General features: G+C 37.6%; 1 pseudogene across 1 annotated transcript; it reads right to left on the bottom strand.

Annotated features, from left to right (window-relative positions):
* Positions 1-2130: 2130 nt before the first annotated feature.
* Positions 2131-7633, bottom strand: LOC145807317 (uncharacterized; annotated as a pseudogene). Its single transcript, XR_014350317.1, has 4 exons — positions 7472-7633; positions 6541-7368; positions 6328-6449; positions 2131-2465 (listed from the first exon to the last, which is right to left on the bottom strand). The product of XR_014350317.1 is annotated as an uncharacterized LOC145807317 (transcript).
* Positions 7634-22736: the final 15103 nt, after the last annotated feature.

Raw genomic sequence — 22736 nt, forward strand, 5'->3', positions numbered from 1 at the left:
ATCTTGTTAGAGAAGTTCGAATTTGTGGACCAATTCACTTTAGATGGATGTATCAATTTGAGAGGTTCATGAAGATCTTAAAGGGTTATGTTCGTAATCATAATTGTCCTGAAGGTTGGATTGTTGAAAATTATATTGTAGAAGAAGCTGTTGAGTTTTGCGCAGAGTACTTATCTGGAGTGGATGCAATCGGGATTCCTTCTAATAAGAACATGACAGTCGATGATGATATAGAAATTAGAAGGCCTTTATCAAGTGGTTATGTTGTACTGTTGATCATAATGAATGGAAGCAAGCACATCGTTATGTGTTAGAAAGCACAAGTGACATTCAACTATACATTGAGTAAGAATATTTCATGTACATTTTTGTACAATTGTATTCTCACAAGTTAGAGATTTATCTCATAATATATTTCTTTATTCATGATTTGATATGGAGCATATGGCTTGGTTGAAGCTAAAATATCATCGTCAATCACAAAGTCAAAAATGGCTACAAATTGACCATAATAAAACATTTATGTATTGGCTTCGTGAAAATGTATTGGGTTAATTCAACATTTATCTTTTTCTAATATCGAATATCATTAAGAAAAAAATTAGCTAACTATTTAACCATATACAGGTTTCAAAGGAATTAAGTGGCCAAAAGAAGCGGATAGCATAAGGACCTCGATTGGATGTTATAAAATTCCCTAGCTATATGATCAATGGTTGTTGTTATCACACAAAAGATCGGGATAACTCACGAGTCAGCCAAAATCACGAGTCAGCCAAAACAGTGGAGTTAGTTTAGTGGCAACAACAATGCAAGTGGCAGGTTACAAGGATAAGAACCTAGTGTTTACGGATATGAGTTACTATGGAGTTATTACTAAGATATGGCAACTTGACTACAATATGTTCAAGATTTCGATATTTAAGTGTGATTGGGTTGACAACACAAAGGGAATTAGAGTGGATGAGTTGGGTTTCACATTAGTTAAGTTAGGGAGGATAGGCCATAAAGACGATCCCTTCATTTTGTTTTCCCAAGCTAAGCAAGTTTTTTATGTACAAGATAAACTTGATCCGAGATGGTCAATTGTAATAGAACCTCCTCAAAAACAATATTCTTATGAAAATAATGATGAGTTCAATGATTTTTGTATAGAGCATCATAGCTTTACAAAAGTTTTTCCAAAAGTTGAATCATTAGATATGGTTGATAACTCTTTGTTATCTTACGTGCGAGGAGATCATGAGGGAACTTGGCTCGATAATCCATGATAAAAAAAAATGTCTTTGTAAGAATGTATGTCTAAGTGTTGTATTTTCATGTTAAAATGTTTGACTTATATTCATTTTCTTCATGTCTTTATATTTAATTGTCTAACTATTTGACCTTTTTTCTTAAATTTCTTTTTATTTAGAATGCATGGTTACCAGCAACAGAACCAAAATCAAATAAAAGAAAAGGTAGAGGTTCGACAACATTACTAAATGTCATAAAGAATAGGAGTTCTAGTGTACGAAAAGCCATTGACTATAACGAGAATGGTCAATTAATTGGAAACAATTCAATTAAATGTTCAAGCTATCATTGGGTGTTGGCTCGTACAATGGTTCCGATATGCTATAAAGACTGGTTTGAGGTGCCAGCTGAACTAAAAGAAAAATTATCACTACAACAAAAAAAGGTTTTTACGGCGCGCAATGTACGTCGTAAAAACCCTTTTACGACGTACAGCGGGCGTCATATTATGACCAATCACGAAAAGTCATTCACTTTCAATGGCATGCTTTGTATGCCGTTAAAAACTATTTAATGACAGATTTTGTGCGTCGTTTTTACATTTTCTACGACATGTTATAGTACACCGTTAAAAATTATTTAACGGCAGATTTTGTGCGTCGTTGTTACTTTTTCTATGACTACTTTTGCACGCCGTTAATTGGTGAGACAAATAATGACGTTGATTGCGCACCGTAAAATATGTAATACAATGACTTATTATGCTTGCCATAAAATATGCAGTTTTTTTTATTATTATATTTATTTTAAAATTCAACAGGTTCTATTTGACCAATTTTGTACAATCTAACAAATATTACAAACAAGTATCACAAAATATCAATCAACCACCAAAATATTATTTGAAACATCAAAAAGAAACTATATCCATAAATTATAAACATTCAACAATTGTCTACATTCCAAACATTCGAAAACTATATCCTTAAGTCCTAAACTGTACAAAAAGTTTAAACCATCCAAAACTATGCATATCTAACTTTCTAAACACATCGACAACTATTAAGGGATTATTTAAAACTACCAACAATAGTTCCTATAGCAGTTGCAGCTGTAGCTGTAGCAAATTCACTTGCTCCTATCACAGGGACGAGAGTGCCTAATGTATGTGTTAAGGCACCTAAACCCGCAGTAATAGCTGAAGCAACTAACCCTATTGCATTTCTTGTCTGCATGACAAAAGAAACTTCACATAAGTACGAAAACCAACAACTCAGAGACAAAAATATTTCTTGAGATATTAAGAAACGATCAAGAAATTTTAAAACATCAACAAAATATTTCCAAAATTAATAAGATAATTCAATGGCCCCATAAAAACAATGTCATTTTGAAAAATCATCTTAGGTTGGTTCTTATGTCAAAACTTAACATTTTTCGTTCTCTTTCTAACAAAATTTATTTGAGCAAAAGTTATTGGGTAGATTGAGAAAAATGCTCATTTTCCTAAAAGTGTGTCAAATCTGGACAGAAGATGGTGTATGGCCTATAGATAAAAATTCTAGTTAGGTTATGCAAATTCTGAAATTGGGAATGAAAGTAAACTCATTATTCCATGTTTCTGTTAATTTCAGAACCTAAAAAGTCCAAAGTATTTTTATTGACCCAATCCTTTGGCTTCTACTAATCTAAAATCTGCTGAAAATGTGTTACTAATCTAAAATCTGCTGAATGAATTAATTAAAACTAGATAGTCCCTTCACTGAAATATTTCTCTGCTTTACTCAGTCATTCTTGTGTTCAATAATTGAATATTGATTTAATACATTAATTTATATACTAGACTAAAAGGAAGTAATAATAGTAATGCCACAAGCTAGTGGTGTTTGAGGTATAAGATAGATATCAACAATCTACTACAACTCTCAAAAGAATCAAAACCAAAATCAATGTTCACTTTAATGCGTTAGATATGAATTTTTCAACCAAAATCATCTACATGCCATACACGTTTACTTTCCCACCCCAGGGCCAATATTCACCTTCTTCTAGTGTAATAACCCTTATTCTTGTCTTAGCCACGTTCATGTGCATTTGCATGATTTTGTCTTGTTAAGCTTGCATTTATAGACTTTGACTTGTTTTGCCTAGTTAAAGGTCATTGTCTTGTCTTGATGTTATCATGTTTTGCCTAAGTATTGTATGCATGCTTTGTTCCTTGCTTGGTGTTGCCTTAAGCCTAGGTCATCTCAAGCCTATGTCACACCTTTGAACCTCTTACACCTAGGTCGTTGAGCGCCAACACCTAGGACCATCTTGGAACTACCTTGGTTGACCTTCATCGTCACCTAGGCATATTAGCCGAGATGTGCATCACCTAGGCCAAGGTGTGTATAATCTAGGCCAAGATGTTAATCATCTAGGCGTCATAGATCCTTGAACCTAGCAACCTTTTATTCCGGGACTGGTATGATCTAGGCCATCTAGGCCGAGGTGTGGCACATCTAGGCCAAGGTGTGGCACACCTAGGTCAAGTGTTATCCTTCCTAGCCGAGATCATTGAAACCTTCTTGTCCGAAGCCTATGTCCTAATCCGAGATCATTGCCTTGTGAGAGTGCCCATGCCACCTTACTTGTTATATACACTTTGTCATACTCTTGACTTGTCATTCTGGCAACTTTTTTAGGAGATCCAACCAGACGTTGTCACGTGTCCCAACAGAGGGTTAAGTCAGCTGGCAGTAGAAAAAACATGTCATTACCATATCTTTGCCCTAGAAGAGAGAGAAGCTCTAGGAAAAAGGAAGAAGGAGTTCTTAGGGAGAGAACTAGATTTCCAAGCTTGATCTTCACACCTTGAACCGTTTGATCCATATTTTGAGGTTAGATTCTTGATCCACTCTTGTTGTTCTTTACATTGATATGATCACATTGCATGATCTAGCATGATTCATGAGCCATGCATTGATTTAAAGTTTGGTTTTAGAAATAGAAAGTGATGTTCTTGTGTTCTTGAAAGAAAACCATGTTTTGACCCGAAAGTTTATGCCAAGTCCTATGTTTTTGTGTTTATTTTTATGAAATCTTCAAGTATGGGTACCCACGTCCATATTTTTGAACTCATCTCATGAAATCTCAGATTTTGGAATAAAAGTTATGATTTTAGCATTCATGTTCTTCATGTTTATGTTCTTCATGTTCTTCAAGAGGAAACTCAGATTTCCAGACTTAATTTCCCTAAGTGTGACCACCGAGACCACTCTTGCCTAGATCCCACACCTAGGCCAAGCATCGTATCTCACCTTGGCCTACCTTGCATGATTACTTGCACCTTAGTCTATCTTGCATGCACATCTAGGCCAACCTTGGTACACCCTTGCCGGCACCTTGTAACATCTCGGCAGGTAGCCGCACACCTAGGCCTAGGAGACCACACCTCGGCCAAGACCCCCTGAGTTCACCCAGCTAGGCCATTTTTGCCTAGATCATCTCTGTGCATCCATTTCAAGACCTGGTTGGTACCCATCATGTTTTCTCTAGAAGAAAAATACTGTTTTAACTCCCAGCACATGTTTTGCTTTGTCTTGACTTGGTTTTGGAAAGAAATGCCGGGATCTTTTCCCTCATGTAAGGCTTGTTTTGAAAGTGCATTTCATAACCATCTTTGAGCATTCTTTCTTGTCTTCTTGAAGTGCATTCAGTGGACTTTTATTATGTGTTTGTAGGTCTTGGATCCTTGCCTTAATCCCTACATCCGAAGAGCTAAGTGAGTGATATTTTTGATAAAGCTATGTTACAATGTTTTGATAAAAGCTTTGCTTTGTTATGTTTTGGAAAAGTATTTGTTCAAGTATGAATGATTATCCATTAGTTTTGCATCAAGTATTATCTTTGTTTTTATGACATTCTTGGAAGGTCCTTTCGTGCTAGGGGACATTAAGCCTATGTAGCACCTATGTTTGAGATATCTCTTGCCATCGACGGTCATGTACGGATGGTACCACCGACGGTCTTGTACGGGTGGGTTTGTCTAACCGATTCCGGGTCGATTATTCCTTTGTTTTGTCAGGAATGTCATCCTTTGTATTATGTAAAAGTTATTAAGCATCCTAAGAAGCTTTGAAAGAATTTGATTGATGAACTTGATTCATCCCATGTTTTGTTACAAGCTATGATATGTATTTTTTTGATAAAGATCTCGGATATCATTCATTCAAACCTTTATTACTTATATCATTCACTGAGTATCCAAGCTCACCCTCCCCTTTATATATATGTAGGTGACGAGCAAGAAGGCGGTGATGCCTAAGATATTATTTGCAAGATGTTTTGGATTCATGTTTTGTTAGCATCTTAAAGATTATGCTTCTTAGCTTGTAATTCACGTCTTTTATATATTTCGGCTTGAGAAGCCTTTTGATCAAGATATAAGATGTATTTTATTTTGTATGCAAGATGTAAAACCATGTTAAGATGTATGACATTTCATTTGATCTATGCATGACTCTTATGGACTACTTAGATTTAAATTTATTGCTTCCGTACATGTAAGCCCCATATGTATACCTTGATTGTGTGTGAATCTTTGTAAGTTAGCCTTTGGTAATCTCGGATTACTGGCCATCACGACACCATTCTACTAAGGGTGGAATGGGGTCGTGACATCTCGTTTTCATTTTGTACATTTTATAAATTAGATATGAACTTTTCAACCAAAAAATATTTTCTCTATATCTAACATAGTGCTTCCAGATCAGTGTTAGAAGTGTAGAAATTGTAGCAAGATCCCATGGTCCATCAATCCTTTTTCTATTTGTTCATTGAGCACTCATTCATCACACTCTTTCCCATTAAAGTTCCAAGTAAATTTGTTCACAATCTATCCACGCAAATTGTGGTAGCAAAAAATACTAGCAAAGAGATGAAAGAAATTGAAACAACGATTAAAATAGTGGAGCCACATTTTATAGTTTTGCAATTCATATCAGAAAATCAGTTTCTCCTGCGTGACAATATATCGAATTAAAAACTATAAAACTCCATGTGGCTGAATAAAAGAACAGTAAGGGAGGGAAAAGGTAGTGTATGCACCTTTGCAAGCAATGACTTTCTTCCTGAGTTGGAACTCACTATAACTCCCATTGATTTCCTATCATAGTCAAACTCAAGAGTGGCAATCCATTTTTCAATCTTACTCCACATCTGACAACAACCTTCAATTACATAAAATTAAATGGAACACATTAGCAGCCACGTAAACATGTTTAGTAAACAACAAAAACATAAGTTATAATTATAACTTACGTAGAACATCACCATAACCTTTAGATATACCAGCTAGCTTATCTTTCATGAGTCCACTCTTGGTTGGTGTTCATTGTTTCCTCCCAAGTTAGGTTGTCCAGGAAGCACATACGTAGGATTCATTGGCAACTGAGGTACAGATATAGGCTCCCCCCCCCCCAGCGCATCAAAACCCGGTGAAATATTGCTTTGGAAAAAGTTGGGTAAATAGGGCATGCCGAACTCTGGTAGTGCTAAGCTACCATCAGTTTGAGCACGAGAGGTGTTGACTTGTTCCTAGAAATAACCTTGAGTTGTTGTAACATTATTTTCAACAGCTAGTGCCCCTGTAAGTGTCTTAAATGCGAATTCTAGGCACAGATCAGACCAGGAATCCCCAGATGGATTGACTTCAGATCCTAGATTTTCCTGGTCTTTCATCTCAGTTTCTGGCCTTGCTGGTTGATCTTCTGGAACAGCTTGGTCCTCCAAAGGCTTCTCGTTAATGTCTGATAGTTCTGTGCCTCTCAAATCATGATCTGTAATCTCCGATGAAATCATCTGCAATGGTTTGACTTCAGTTTCACCAGACTTTCCAGCTACAGCTCCATGAGCTTGTTCGCTTAACACACAGTTGGCCACCGTCTTGAGTTTGAGCTCCTCTAGTCGTTTTGAAGACCGACGAGGCAAATTAAGTTCTTTTTTAACCTTGGGTATGTACTGCATTTTTATGTTGCGCTTATTTTCAATACTTTTCTCTTCCAGATTTTTCTCTCGTAAGATCTCAGTTGAGGGAGTGGAAACAGTCCCATTGTCAGCAGATACACTCGTGCATTGCCTTTTCTGTGGCTGAGTTCAGGTTTGGTAATGCAAATTTGTGCTAGCAGTATCTCATCACCACTAATAATACAACATAAGTAACTAAGACTAGCATAACAGACATACCAGCTACCAACAGCCTAAGCATAACTGGGACCAGCATAACAGACATACCAGCATAACAGCATAACTGGGACCACCAATGCATCTCATCACCATAAGCAGCAACAAGGCTCAGCCAAGCAACACACCTCCCTTTCCTTGGAACTTGCATCCACAGTCTCATCACAACCATACCAGCTTCATCTGAGTCTTAACCCGAAGCAATAACAGCTCAAAGTCTTAGCATACTTGAACCTTAGCCAAAACCAATTCATAGTGCCTACTTAAACCTTAGCTTAGCTCACACAGAAGTAGAACCACAACAGATTGGGTCAGATCACACACAGGACTTGGCTTGCATCCTAGCAGCAAGCTCACCTTAGCATACTAGAAGCCCAACCCAGAACTTGCAGCCAGATTCTAACCAGCAGACCACCAGCCATCCACTATTAGACTAACAGATTCTACCCAGCAGACCACCAGCCATCCACCATCAGACCAACAGATTCAATCATAACATTCTAGTGGACCTTAGCATTCTAACAGATCAACAGACCATAGCCTAGCACAACATCCTAAAGTGACAGCCCACTTGCAGCCAGAACTTACAGTAGCAACACAACATAGCAGAGGCCAGACTAGCAGTAGCGTAGCGTAGTAGCCCAACAGTAGATCATAACAGCTCATCAACTCGGCAAATTGACAGACAAAAATAGGCAAAATGGATATTCTCAGTAATTAGAACTTTCATCTATCAGAATGTCTTAATGACTCAATAATAGTAGAAAATGCCAAACTGAATTATAGATAGGTGGTAACGTCCATTTGGTAATTGTTACAATATACAAAACACCAGGCCATAAACTGGTATTTGGTTTTCAAATATTCATGAACGAGCTTGGGGGATTAAGGATAATAAGACAACAGCCTTATGGAGAATAAAAACAGTATCAGGTAAGAATGGAGCAACAAGCTCAATAAAAAAGGTAAGAATGGAGCAAACAACACACCAGGGATCCAATGTAATGAGCAACCATAACAGAGAAGCTTCAATTAAAGCATGCAACTGGAGTTTTCAAATGATATCATATGATTAAAATGGCAACCTTTATTTCAAACACTTAAAAAAACCAGTCTTAAGAAATACACTTAAAAACATAAGTTATAATTGAATACCATTTTTATTTTTATGTCCAGTCAACCCTACTCAAAGTTTAGAATAAATTAGAGTGGGTACTTAAAAAATTTGCGAAGAAATGATGATAGTATCATCTCAAATACAAATCCCTTTTAACAGATTGCTCATTTTGAGATTTTGGATCATCTGATTTAGGATTTTTAGAGTCGCTATTGTTTGTAGACGATACAGAGCATCCATTTTGGTTCCACTAACAGAAGATATCACAATTTATATAACTCACAAATTGCAAAAAAAAAAAAAAAACTAAAGTAGAGAGAGAGAGAGAGAGAGAGAAGCTCACAAGAAAGGAAACGAGCAGAAAGTCTCCACTCCTAGGCATTCAGGTCTTGTACTCTGTGAACACACAATTCATCATTAGATTTACAAATTATCCACCAAAATCAAAACCCTTGTAACTAGCTCCCATTAACACATAATTCATCATTAGATTACAGATTCTCAGCCACAAAATTGAAAAAGAAAAGTTAGAAAAATCAAAACCCTTGTAACTAGCTTCCTTAGATTTCATCAATTGAGATGAAGAGTGAAGCTGAGAACAAATCACGGTTGTGCAACCAAGATTTTCAACACTAGGCAATTTCCAAACAAGGGCATTCTTTTGAGCCATCTTCCTCAGGAGGACTGGGATCAACTTAACAAATCTGACCAAATTTGTCAAAAGTAATTCATATCACAATGTTAGATTAAAAAAATAAAACGAGAAAAATGCAGAAAGATAAGTGAAATTCATCAACAACACATGCTTAAACTCAATAATGACAATAATAATAAATAAATAATGAAAACCGAACTTTGTAGCAGTATTTTCCAATTACAAGTATATAAATTGCACTTGATTTTGGGTTTTAAGGCCAAACTGCGAGAATACTCGCATAAAAACTTTGAATTTCAAACCCGAAAAGAAGAATCGAAGAACATAGAAGGATAATGAAGAAGAAAAAGAAGAAGAAACGTCAAAACTAACCTGTTAGGGTTACAAGTCAAAGCTATGTTGAAGAAGAAGAAGAATCGAAGCTCTGTTAAAAAATAAGAGTCGCAACTTTCGTTCACCCTAAACCGATTGATGTTGAACAACTTTAGGGCTATGTGAGAAAAACATAAATAGATATTAGATAGCTTCAAAGATTCGGAAAATAGTTTCAAAGATTCAGAAGAGAGAGAGAGAGAGAGAGAAGGGAAGAAGAAGCAAACCTAGTAGTCAATTGGTTCAGTAACCCTAGCAATCGAAGAGAAGATATGAGATGAGATGATCAGCCTAGCAATTGATTTGGCCTTCATCATCATCAAATTGGCACCCAAAATTTCATTTTAGCGCTTCTTTTATTAATTAATTAATTAATTTATTTATTTATTTATTTTTATCATACAATTCACGACATGCATTGTACGTTGTGAAAAGGCAATACTTTTAATGACAAGTGATGTGTGCGTCGTAAAAAGTGTAATACTTTTAACGATGGGCGTGGTGTGCGTCGTGAAAAGTATTCACTTTTCACGGCTAGCGTATGTGCGTCGTGTATAATTAATGTATTAACGGCACACCATATGCACGTCGTAAAAAGTTTTATTATTTACGGCGTGTATTGCAAGCTGTAAAAAAATCATCATTGTTACCATTCACAGCCTACGCAATAGTATGTCGTGGTTGGAAAAATATTTATGACGTGCAAAAAAAGCAAGTCGTAAAAGTGAGAAATTACGGCGTGTATTTATTGTATGCCGTTGATGTGGTGCCGTAAAAAGTCAGTTTTGTTGTAATGTATGGAATTGTGTGGAGGTAAGTAAGACACTTAAACTTGTATTTAAGTGTAATCAAAATTTGAATTTTATAACATCATATTTTTTTCACTACTCAGTTAACATACAAAGTGGATGAAAGAAGTAAGAAGAATGTGTTATCTTCAATTTGTTCAAAATAAAGGACATTCAAGAAAGAACTTACCAAGTACATACGTAAAAACAAGTCCAATCCTGAGATCATATCAAACCCACCAGCAATTTATGGATTCGTTGAACAAAGATATTAGGACTCATTTCTTGAAGGGCGACTATCAGAAGAGTTTCAGATAAAAATAATCAAACTTTAGTTATTTAAAATGTCAGTATTAAATGCTAGACCCATCAAACTTTGTGTAGTTCTGTAATAACAGTGGCGTGCCCCTTGTGTGACGACCCTTACCACTGATTACTGATAAACCATTGATTACTGCTAAACTGAGACTGATTATGATAATTAACTGAATTAACTGAAATCATTAAACTGATTGATTGATTGTGCTAGTTTGAATGCATATCTATCTGTTGACTGTTAAATTATCTGTTCATGTTTTATGCTTTAAACTGCAAATTGAAGGCCTTATCGGCGGCCGAATCTGAAATTGATTAGTGATATGTGTTAATCATAATTTATGTGATTTTATGGTGTATTTAATTGAAATGTGACTTGGTGTGATTTAATTAGATTAAATAAGGATAAATTGTAATAGTTAGCCTAATTACCAAACTACCACCTAGTGGCCACTTCATATAAAACATATTGAGCCTTTATTTCATAACATTGCATCAGCCTTCTTCTTGCTATAGCTGACCAAGAGTGAGAGAGAGTGAGAGAATTGAGTTCAACTTGATGGTTTGCTTGGAAATTGGAAGAATTGTTAGAGAATTTGCCAAATTGAGCTTCTAGTCTTGTGATTGAGGACCCAAGGTAGGATATTCAACCTCTCATTGATGTATTTAAGTTAGTTCTTGCATGGTTCATTCTCAATTGAAGAGCTGAGTCTAGAATTGGTTCTATATGTTGAATTGTAGCATATATCATGCATACATGTCTACATTGTTGCATTTTGAGGTTGATTACGTGGAATTTGGTATATACAAGTTCATATTATTGTTATAGTCCATGTTTTCATCTTGTTTTTGGAAGTTGAGGCTCATTAGAGCATGTAATTGAAGCTTTGAAAATTGGTTTAAACTCATGCATGTCATGTTTGAGTTATGTTCATGAAAATTGGTTTGAAATTGTGTTTAATTGAACTACCCTTGGGCTTTGATTTCTCAAATTGACCTTTGAAACATGTTATATTATGGGTTTTGAAGAGTTTTCCAGAAAATTGGCCCAAGAGGATCGAATTTGGTGTTTTAAAACTTGGTTTTGAGTTTGAGGTTCGAATCTGGAATTTCCAGAATTTGGACTTCCGCTCGAGCGGGGTTATTGGCGCTCGAGCGGGAAAATCGTGTTCCCAGTACTTTCATCTGTTTTACAGTCCGCTCGAGCGGGGTATTGGACGCTCGAGCGAGGACTTGTGTCACACGCTCGAGCGGGTATCGAGCGCCCAATCGAGCGTGATTTTCACATATCCAGTACTTTTTGCATGTTTTACAATCCGCTCGAGCAGGTAACTCGCGCTTGAGCGGAGTATTTTGTTTGCCTATCCCCACGAGCGGGGTAAGTAACGCTCAAGCGGGACCTCTGTTTTCTGAAAATCCTGAAAATGTTTTTAAAGTGCATCATTGCATCCTCATTCCATTCTAGGCATTCTTAGGCCTAGTTTAAGACATCTTAATAAGGATATTGATGTAGAACCGTACCGAGTCAAAATAGGGATTAAGTTACTATTTTTCCTAACTGTGTAGCTTAGTGTGTGTTCATTTTGTAACTGTGTAGGGTTGGCATCTAGAGACGCACTCTAGCTTATCTGTAGCCCAGAACTCTGTGAGTAACAATGTTGTAAAGATATGTTCGAAAATGAATATTTTCTGAATGATTAACTGAACTGTTTTCTAAACTATTTACTGTTAACTGAATGAATGTTTGTTCTCTATTCTGAACTGTATTGTGGCATCCTTAGCAACTACTGTTATTGTTACTGCTACTGTTACAGAGATCTCTGTCGGTTCCCATGTTTGGAACCATTACTGATGGCCATCATTGACTGTTCGGTCTTTCAAAACCTACTCTTTACTGTACTGTTCTGCTAACGGATGTACCACATATGACGGTTATGACTGAATGACTGATACACTGAATCAATTGACTGTTTTCAATACTGAAAGGACATTCATTCTTAACCTCTTTACGCATTATGTTATTCACTGGGCTTTAGCTCACTGCTCATATATATATGTGGGTGTACAGGCACCGACCCGTTGCTAGAAGCATCAGGGTAATCTCTAGTTTTGTCAAGCCAACCTTTGTGTCTCACTTCAAGGTTCCTGATCTGTTCAAGCTGAGGCTGCTTGGGGAGTTTTAGATTTCTCCTTTTTGTTTATGATCTGTATAGACTAAATGTTACTATACTGTACTGTTCTAGTAGGGATTAAGTCCCTGTATTGAATGATTGTATATATCGTACATACTGTTTTGTTTCAGAATGTGAATCTATATGAAAAGTCTTTTTGCATACAGACTGTCACAGTTCATTGGACATTGTCTATTTACTGTTTTGGCTTCCGCCATGCCCCTGTACTCTGTATTATTGTTTGACTGTTAAGCAGGCCTTTGGTAATCTCGGATTACTAGCCGGTTATGGTGCTAAACCCATAGGGGCGGGTTTGGGTCGTGACAGAGTGGTATCAGAGTGATACTTAAATCACGAGTTATACTGCACACACATGTCCAAATGAGCTATAAGATGTCCTAGTAAAGTGATTAGGGCATTACATGAGCATGATAAGTGTGTGTGGCTAAGACATGAATATAACTGTTAATGTGATAATTTGTCTAAGTATGCAACTGCCTATGTTTATAATTGTTATAACTGCCTATAGTGAGATGGACAACGCAAGAAATGTTGATGAAACTAAATCCTCTGAGGCAAGAATGGCAAGGTTGGAGAGAATGGTGGAACTACTAACTCAGAGACTGGAGCAACAACAGAACCAATAACCCCCACCTCCTCCAGTACAACCAGAGCCACCTATGAATGATGATTTCATAGCTCTGACACAGAAATTTAGTAAGATGAAACCGCCATCCTTTCAGGGAGGCCTCGAACCGCTAAAAGCTGAAGCTTAGGTTCTTGAGACTGAAAAGTTATTTGAAGTTTTTCCATGTTCTGAAGCACACAAGGTGTTGCTAGCTACCTTCACCTTACAAGAAGAAACTAGAAGGTGGTGGATGTTGATCCGTGATACAGATACTGTCATGACCTGGGCTCAATTTAAGGAGTCCTTCTTTGAAAAGTACTTCCCATAGTGTGTCAGGGACAGAAAGGTGACCGAGTTCGAACAACTGAAACAAGGCGCCATGTCCATAGGAGAGTATGAAACAAAGTTCACCAAACTTGCTAAATATGCACCGCAAATGGTGGACACCGATTACAAGAAGGCCAGGAAGTTTAAAGGCGGCCTCAATGTAGAAATCCTTGACAGGATCAATGTACTGAAATTACTGAAATATGTGGATGTTCTTGACCGAGCCATTATGGCCGAAGCAAATATTGAAGCACTGAAACAGACTGACTCACCCGCAACTAAGTGGCGCAAGAAGAAACAGGGTTTTAAATTCAAGAAAGGTAGAAACAACCCACTGAACAAAAAGCAAAACTCAAGGTCAACCACCAGTTCCAGTCAGGGAAGTGGTTCCATACCGCCCTGTTCTGAATGTGGTAAGAAACACAAAGGGGTTTGTTATAAAATTTTAGGTGCTTGTTACAGGTGTGGCAAGGTAGGCCACATGGTCAAAGATTACCCTTCCACTCCTCAGGGCAATAGTAAAGCTGCACCTAGCACGATAGCATCAACAGCTGCACCAAAACCTATTCCGAAAGCGACTGGAAAAGAGCCTATGAGGCAAGGCCGAGTGTTCGCACTCGTACCGGGAGACGTACAAAATACCAAGACCGTCGTGTCAGGTATCCTCTCAATTTGTGCTCAAAATGCTTATGTACTGATTGATTTGGGGTCTACGCATTCATATGTATCGCATGCTTTTTCGCGAAAATTGAATAGACCATTGGAACCCATGAATTACTTGTTAGCTGTATTTTCACCTGTTGGGGGATCTCTGACTTGTGCTTATATGTACCCTGCATGTGAAATCATTGTTGGAGAGGCACATTTGTATATTGATTTACTGCCATTGAATATAGATCATTTTGATGTGATATTGGGAATGGACTGGTCAACAAAATATCACGCTACCATAGATTGTGTAACAAAACAAGTTGTTTTCCGTCCACTCGGACTGCCTGAATTTGTGTTTAACGGAGTAGGAGTAGTACATCCCCCATATCTGATTTCATCTATGAAAGCTTGTAAACTGATTAGAAAATGGTGTAAAGGGTACCTATGTTCTGTATTGACTGTACCTACTGATGATGATACTGATGTGAACAATATTCCTATAGTCAGAGAATTTCCAGATGTATTCCCAGATGATCTGCCAGGGGATTTGACTGACAGGGAGATTGAGTTCACCGTTGATGTGATTCCGGGTACACAGCCTGTATCTAAAACTCCTTACCGAATGGCTCCGACTGAACTGAAAAAATTAAAAGTGCAACTGCAAGAACTGTTAGATAAGAAGTTCATCAGGTCCAGTACTTTTCCATGGGGCGCACCTGTCTTATTTGTGAAAAAGAAAGACGGCTCACTGAGACTTTGTATTGACTACCGTGAATTGAACAAGGTAACTGTGAAAAAATAAATATCCATTGCCGCGTATTGATGACTTATTTGATTAGTTACAGGGTGCTCAAGTGTTCTTTAAGATTGATCTCAGATCCGGATATCACAAGCTGAAAGTTAAACCAGAGGACATTGACAAAACTGCTTTTCGAACGAGGTATGGACATTACGAATTCCTAGTTATGCCTTTCGGAGTTACCAATGCACTTGCTGCATTTATGGGCTTTATGAACAGAATTTTTAAACCATTCCTCGATGACTTTATTGTTGTATTTATAGACGACATTCTGATTTATTCTAAAAGTAGAGAAGAACATGAACATCATCTGAGACTTGCCTTGCAGACCCTAAGAGAACAGAAACTGTATGCTAAACTGTCTAAATGTGAATTTGGCTTGATCATGTTATGTTTTTGGGACATGTTATAAGTAGAGATGGCATTTCAGTCGACTCACAAAAAGTTGAAGCCGTGGTAAATTGGTCTAGACCAACAAATGTTACAGAAGTCAGAAGCTTCTTGGGGTTAGCCGGGTATTACAGAAGATTTGTCAAAGACTTCTCCAAAATTGCCTTACCACTAACACAGTTGACTCAGAAGGGGATATCATTTGACTGGATTGACCAAAGAGAATCAGCATTCCAAGAGTTGAAAACTCGGCTTGTGACTACACCGGTTCTTACCCTACCTTCAGGTACGGATGGTTTTACCATTTTTAGTGATATTTCTCATAAGGGTTTGGGATGTGTTTTAATGCAGAATGAGAGAGTTATTGCCTATGCTTCCTGATAACTGAAACCGCATGAAAAGAACTACCCGACCCATGATTTGGAACTTGCTGCAGTAGTGTCTGCACTGAAAATCTGGCGTCACTACCTTTATGGGCGACATGTGAGGTGTATACAGACCATAAGAGTTTGAAATACTTCTTCACACAGAAAGAATTGAGTATGAGGCAGCGAAGGTGGTTATAACTGATAAAAGATTATAATCTACAGATTTTGTATCATCCGGGGAAAGCTAACACCGTTGCCGATGCACTGAGTCGGAAATCAATTGGAAACTTAGCTTGTTTACTCACTGGATAGAGAGAGTTGCTTTGTGACCTTGAGAAATCTGAAATTGAGATTGTTTCGCAAGAACAAGATGGAACGATAGCTGCTATTTCTGCTCAACCGGCATTGATTGAAGAAATTAAAGAGAAACAGCAACATGATGACTTCTTGAGGAAGATCATCGAAGAATGGGAATCCAAACCGAAGCCGGATTTCAAATTTGAAAGCAATGTGCTGAAATTCCAGGGAAAATTGTGTGTACCGAATGATTTTGAACTGAAAAGGAGAGTTCTGTAAGAAGGCCATAATTCGAAATTGTCTATCCATCCAGGAAATACAAAAAAGTATCAAGACGTGAGATTGAATTTCTGGCGGCCGGGAATGAAGAAAGAAATTACTGATTTTGTGTCAAAATGTCTTCATTGCCAACAAGTTAAAGCCGAACATCAACGACCCGCAGGGTTACTGCAACCCGTACCGATACTGGAGTGGAAATGGGAACATATTACCATGGATTTCATCGTTGGTTTGCCTCGCTCCAGTAAAGGTATGGACTCAATTTGGGTTATTGTTGATAGACTGACTAAATCTGCTCACTTCTTACTTGTCAAAACAATTTATAATGCGGACAAATTGGCTGTAATCTATATTGACAAAATTGTTAGACTGTATGGAATGCCTGTGTCCATTGTTTCTGATAGGGACTCGAAGTTTACATCGAGATTCTGGGAAAGTCTGCAAACTACATTGGGTACTGAACTGAGACTGAGTAGTGCCTACCATCCTCACACAGATGGTCAGTCAGAGAGAACCATCCAGACTCTAGAGGATTTACTGCGGATGTGTGTTCTTGATTTTTAGGAAAATTGGGAAAGCCATTTACCGTTGGCTGAAGTCGTCTACAATAACAGTTTTCACTCAAGCATTGGTATGACACCTTTCGAGGCATTGTATGGCAGAAAATGTCGATTTCCGATTTGCTGGGCAGAAGTTGGAGATTGGCGTTTTCTTGGGCCCGAGATTGTATATGAAACGACTGAAAAAGTAAAACTGATATAACAGAGACTGAAAACAGCACAGAGCCGACAGAAAAGTTATGTAGATGTCAGAAGGCGGGACAGAGAATATGAAGTAGGTGATCACGTTTTTGTAAAAGTGACGCCGATGAAGGGCCAGACTCGTTTTGGAGTTAAAGGCAAGCTAACGCCGCGATATGTCGGACCGTATGAGATTATTGAGAAAATTAATCTGGTGGCGTATCAAGTAGCGCTTCTGTAATACCCCTATTTCGTAATATGTTAATTGGTCCTTAATATGAGCATGATTATGTGTTTAATATGATTTTGTGTGCCATTATGTGGTTTTGAATTTCTATCTGTCCACCGTAGGAATATCTGTTTGATTATCTGCTTTGGAAATTAAATTAAAGGCCTTATCGGCCACAGGACCCGAAATTGATTACGCCATTGTGATTGGCATAATTTTTAGAACCTACGGTGGAATTTAATTGAAAATTGATTCGGGTCAGATTAAACTGATTAAATTGATTAATTAGTGCCCAATTGCTTTATATTAAAGTAATGTGTGAGTGGGAGCTTGTAAGGGACTTTATACACTCAAACTCCCTCTTTAATTCTCATTTTTGGATAATAAGAACTCTAAGAAAAGAGGAGAGAGGGTCGGCTATGGGAGATTAAGGGGAGAATTGTGCAATTTTGGTCTTAAGGCTTGTAGAATTGAAGTCCAACTCTAAATTAGACCATAGATTGAGAAGATTGAGCTCTTAGGTAAGTGATTGATTATGAATTCATGAGTTTGAACTTGTAAGTTTGTGAATTAAAGATTAATTGGTGATCAAGAACAAGAGTTGTGCTCTAATTGATGAATTTGAAGTTGAAATGCACATGCATGTATAGGATCACCATGATTTTGCATAAACAAACATGTATTGAGTTGAATGTGGAAATATGAGTGTTAAATCCTACATGCAAGCATGTTTTTGTTGTGTTCCATGAGAATGAACACCATTTGCATTAATTGGAATAGAAATGAAGTCAAGATTAGCATGCATGTTTGAATAATTAAATATAGGAGCTTTGAATGCATGAATGCATATGATAGAATTGAACTTGAATTAAATTGAGCCATGCATGTGCTTGATTCATGAAATTGAGCCCCATGATGATGTGTTTTGGTGTTTATACCATGTTAATACAAGAATATGTGAAATTGGAGCCATAGTATGCAAGAAACATTGGTTGAATGTCGAATTTGGACTCAAGAACACAGTCTGGGAAACCCAGAATTTTGATTTCTGCTCGAGCGGGGTAATGGCCGCTTGAGCGGGAAAAACGTGCTCCCAGTACTTTTTGCAGACTTGGTGTCCGCTCGAGCGGGGGAGGCCACGCTCGAGCAGGGGAGCTATTTAGACAGGCCTTCCGCTCGAGCGTCCTATTACACGCTCGAGCGTATTTTTCATGCAACCAGTACGTTTGCAGGCCTTAAGGGTCTACTTGAGCGAGTAAGTCCATGCTCGAGCGGGGATCCTGTTTTTTGAAAATCTGAAAATGCATTATGTGTTCTATTTTTTCGTTCCCTTTCACTTCTAAACACTCTTAAGCATACATTGAGTATTGTAATTGAATTAAATAGATAAGAATGAAGCCTAAAGAGGAATATGTGAATTAAGAACGGATTGAATTATTTGTGACCCATATGTGCTATGTGATGTGTAGGGTCAAGCTCCAGGGCAAATTCACAAGCCGATCACTGTGAGTAATATCTGAAATATGTTGTTATCCAATTGCTCACTTTTATGTAAGTTTTGTAAAGTTCATTAATTTTGAATGGTGGACACAGTTTAACATGATAAGTTTGAAAGGCTTAAATGCCAGTTTGATACGATAAGTTTGAAAGGCTTAAATGCCAGTTTGATATGATAAGTTTGAAAGGCTTAAATGTCAGTTTGATACGATAAGTTTGAAAAGCTTAAATGCCAGTTTGATATGAAAGGCCTATGAGCCAGTTTGATATGAAAGGCCTATGAGCCAGTTTGATACGAAAGGCCAATGAGCCAGTTTGATACGAAAGGCCTATGAGCTAGTTTGATACGGAAGGCCAATGAGCCAGTTTGATATGAAAGACCTATGAGCCAGTTTGATACGAAAGGCTTATGAGCCAGTTTGATATAAAAGGCCTATGAGCCAGTTTGATACGAAAAGCCTATGAGCCAGTTTGATATGAAAGACCTATGAGCCAGTTTGATATAAATGTGGGCCAAAGGCCGTTTAATATAAATATGGGTCGAAGGCCGATGGACATGAATGAATGGGCCAGAGGTCGTTTTGACATAAACGAATGAGCCAAAGGCCAGTTTGATCTGAATAATACGAATGAATTGGGCCCGAGGCCGTATAATGTGTTTGGAACCTCAGTTACTTAACTTACAAATGTTTATGTATGTATGTGTTAATTAGAAATGCAAATTGGGCCCAAGGCCGTTCGATGTATATTGTTCCAATGTATATCCGTTATTTGATATTATTCACTAGGCTATCGCTCACACTCATTCATGTGTTTGTAGGTAAGCTAAGAGAGGTTCAGACCCCGCCCCAGTGAAGCCACTATGGAACAACTAAGGTTTGGAGAGTCAGCCTTTGCGTCTCACGTACGAGACACATCTTCGCCTTTTTGCCATTCTATGTAATTTTGTCATGTTGGCGAAGCCTTTGTACGTGTCTGTATATAGTTCCCATGGGTTGACTGGGTTTTGGATGATCCTGTTGTATGGAACTTTTTGGTACTATAATTTTGTGGTGAGTTATTAATACATTTATGTCTGGAATGTTATGTCGTGCATGTAAGCACAGCTCTATGGACAAAGTTTTAAATTGCTTCCGTTCGGCCCCTTTTACTCTGATGAGTTTTGTCTTATTTGTGTTGAGGCCGTAGGTATTCTCATGATTACTGGCCGGTTATGGTCTTAACCCATAGGGGCGGGTTCGGGTCGTGACAGAGTGGTATCAGAGCACGTGTTAATAACTCACGCACTTGTCCAAAAGAGTAGTAAGCGTCTAGAAAAGATCTAGGGTGCATTCATGTGATAAGTATGAATCTGAAAGCATCAAGAATACGCTTAAATGTTTAATGTGAACGGTTTTATGTTATAAGTTTGTGATTTGCTTGCATTGCAAATTCCTTGAATATGTATGCTCTTTCGTATATGCATACTTGTGTATCTTTTGTATAAGGTATAATGCAAGTTTAATTAGATGAAGAGAACATGTGATTATATGAGATATGAAATGTTACACTACTGTGTACAACAAGTTTGCTTTGATATAATGCACATACATGAACATATGAATCGTAAAAAGTTGCATATGTGCATTCGATTCTGCAAATGAGTGTCTATGTGAAATATGAATATGATTTGAGTATATAATTAGTGAATGCTTAGCATGCGATAATTGATAAGTATGCAATCATCTGTTACGTATGTGATTAATTATGTCTGGACGATACACAAAATGAGAATATAACAATGTGCCTATGTGCGAATGTACCCATGTGTATCTGTGTTTATTTTCGTGTTGGGCATCCCAGTATTTGGCAAGGTTTAATAAGCGTTTGTGTAGAGTATGGATAAATTAAGGGCATATAGGTTGGGAGGCTCTTCCACAACCCAACTTGACAGTCTGGAAAGAGTAGTACAAGAAAATGGCAAAGGTCTTACGACACCAGCGTCAGTTGCAGCTACGGCAAAAACCTTTGCCACCACCAGTGTATGAAACACCGAGGAATTGTTATCAGATTTTTGGGGCTTGTTATAGGGATGGTAAAATGGACCATATGGTAAGGGACTGTCCCCGAATTGAACAAATGTGAGTAAATTTTCTGCCTCAGTTGAATTCGTGCCAATGGTAGGAGTTGCTAATCAAGATAGAGTAATTGCACTCATCCCAGAAAGCACTCAGAATACTGCGACCGTTATCCCAGGTATCTATATCGTTTATAGACGAATGCCTATGTGTTGATTGATTCTGAATTAGTACATGTGTACATCTTTGCTTGGGATATTATTTGATTCGGATCGGCATATTCTTTCGTATCTGCTGCATGTGTATCTAGATTGGTTAGACCCACAAGATCGAGACCGTATTCATTGAATGTATATGCTCCATTTGGGAAATTTGTGAAATATGTATTGAGATATCGATTAACTCTGCACATGCACATGTACATCTGAACCTATGCTCAGGGTGATTTATTATATTACTGTCTTCAATGACTAAATTACTGAAATTATGACTCTGTGATTGTAGGACCGAATTGAACACCCCAAATAGTGAAATCTATAAATTGTGAGATCATGCATTTTGATTAGTAGAGAATTGACTGGACTATGTGACTATATTAAGCTTGACTCGTAAACCTACACTTCTGTGACAGATTTGGGATTTTTGCGTAACAATCCTATGCTATGTACAACCGAGGAACCTTGTTTAATGTGTTGTTGTGCACCATGTGTTTGCATATAAGACTTGTTTGGGAAATACTGTGTTGATTATGGTACATACCTCCTGATTTGAATTACTGCATGCATATGCAACTACACCTGAATTCATGTGGACAATGCCATATTGTACATGACTTGAAATACTTTGATATGAACAGTTATGATGAATGATTCTGATATGACCTTGAGAACTAATAAATTTAGGACAGTTGTGAAACTATCAACTATATGCCTAAACAAACAAAGTGAGCCTTACTAAACCGAATGTACCCCATATGAGAAAACTTTTATCTGATTCGATCCGATAGAACCTTTGTCTGATTTGACCTGATAAAACCCTCATTGGATATAATTTGATGGAACCTATGGTTGATTTAATCTGACAAGACCTTTGCTTGGATCGACCGATAAGACCCTCTACCTAATTTGACTTTGTTAAAGGGGATTAAGAATTGTTTATAAATAAATAGTCAGATTATTCTCGGCAGAAAAACTGATAGACCCAAAACTTGAATCCGTTTGGAATACCTGACTTATTTGAAAAACCTTTGTGGGCTATCAACAGATTGGCCTAACCATGAACACCATTGAGAACCAACCTTCAACTATTGAGGACATATGTGTTATAGATGAACTGAATTGTGCAAATCCAGTGATTGGGTGTCTTAAGGAAGAATGCTGGTGTGTTGTCATATTTTTACCTGTTTGACGCTGTGGAAACCGATGACAACAGATTGATTTGATTGTGAACCGTACTGAATATTTGTCCTCGACTAATCAGAATATGTTTCATGTGTTTGCTTCAGTGTTATCGGATTTTGGGAAATCAGGTTATAGTGAGTGGTATTGTGTTTGTTTGATGACATTCTTGGGACGTCCTTTCGTGCTAGGGGACGT

Source organism: Camellia sinensis, chromosome 14, assembly GCF_055761805.1.
Source record: "Camellia sinensis isolate YWXY chromosome 14, ASM5576180v1, whole genome shotgun sequence".
NCBI lineage: Eukaryota > Viridiplantae > Streptophyta > Magnoliopsida > Ericales > Theaceae > Camellia > Camellia sinensis.